The 1,244-nt window shown below is 71.5% G+C and overlaps 1 protein-coding gene across 5 annotated transcripts in view; it reads left to right on the plus strand.

The window, feature by feature from the left end:
- The first annotated feature begins 741 nt into the window (after window positions 1-741).
- Window positions 742-1,244, plus strand: part of FHL1 (four and a half LIM domains 1) — a 62,512-nt gene continuing 62,009 nt past the window's right edge. For 3 of the 5 annotated variants that reach the window (XM_017514118.2, XM_017514131.2, XM_017514135.2), the window contains exon 1: window positions 742-908. The gene's annotated coding sequence lies outside the window, so the exon portion shown is untranslated. Of the gene's footprint in view, window positions 909-934; window positions 1,146-1,244 lie in introns of those variants that run through there. The other 2 variants (XM_017514125.2, XM_017514120.1) reach the window with 2 other exon arrangements.

Consider the following 1,244-nt stretch of genomic DNA (forward strand, 5'->3'; position numbering starts at 1 on the left):
CATGGTGAGGGCTCAGTAAACTGAATGCTGAGTGAATGAATGAGACACCACGCGCCGCTTTGCCATCGGTGCTTTCTTAGTGACGTTAAAACGCTCTGGATGGTGGCGTTGGGATTATGGATGGGGCTTCTTTAGCTCCCTCCGGCTTGTTACTGAGGGGAGGGGTCGTCGGTGGGTCTTTCACCGCCATTCCCAACCACCGGGTTCCGAAGTCGCGGGCCGAAACGGTGTGCGCCCCTAACCCGGGCCGCTTTGCAGGGAGTGCGCAGGTTAGCGAGGTCCCTGGTGAGGCGAGACGCCACCCTCACTAAGCTGTCTTTGTTGCTCCCACCTCCCCAGACCCAATCGCCTGCAGTGACTTGGGACTCCCTCTGGCCTCGAAGGCCCGCGGCGCGTGGGAGGTGGCCCCGCGCGCCTCCAACCCGCCTTCCTCCCGGCCTTCAGATACCAGCAGATCCTGGGGAAAAAGCCCGCCACCGCGTCCCCGCAGCCACCCTCTCCGCGCGCCCGAGCCCGGGAAGCAGCCGTGCCTCTCCAGTAGCTGGGGCACGTGGGCGCGTGGGATGCGTGGAGAGCCGCCCCCCTCCCCGCGCCCGCCAGGCCGCCTCCCGCGCGCGCGCCCCGCACGCAGCCCCAGTGCAGTGGGCAGAGCCGGGCCCGGCGCGCGCCCCGCCCCGCCCTGGGCCAGCCTCACCCGCCCCCGCGCTCCTGCTCTCTCCCCACCCTCCCTCCCCGCCTCCCCCGCGTGCGCCCCTCCCCTCGCGCCCCTCCCGCGCCCTACATCCACCGCCCGGCGGAGGGGGCTCAGTCCGCAGCCGCCGCCGCCACTGCCACCGCCGCGCTTCGGCCTCGGTGCAGGCAGCGGCCGCCGCCGCCGAGACAGCTGCGCGGGCGAGCATCCCCACGCAGTAAGCCTGGTTTCTCTCCGCGTGTGCGTGCGTATGTGCCTCCCGCCCGCCCGCGTCCTGGGTCCCGGGGGAGCGGCTGCCCTTCTGCCCCGCTGCCGCCGCGGCTCGAGGCTGGTCCCTGCGGTCCGGGCTGCCCGGCCTTCTTGGGCTGGGTACCTGCGGCCTCGGCGGCCTCGGTGGGGCTGGGGGCGTCCCGGGCTGCGGGGTGCGGGACGAGGGACTGTGAGGTCCCCTCTGGTGCGTGCCTCGGCCTCCCCTGGGTTTTCGCCTTGTTGGGGATGAGGAGGCAGTGCGGTGGAGGTGGGGGGATTGGGAGTGAAATGGGGGCTCTCTATG

The sequence above is a fragment of the Cebus imitator genome, unplaced genomic scaffold, assembly GCF_001604975.1.
Source record: "Cebus imitator isolate Cc_AM_T3 unplaced genomic scaffold, Cebus_imitator-1.0 Scaffold517, whole genome shotgun sequence".
Lineage (NCBI taxonomy): Eukaryota > Metazoa > Chordata > Mammalia > Primates > Cebidae > Cebus > Cebus imitator.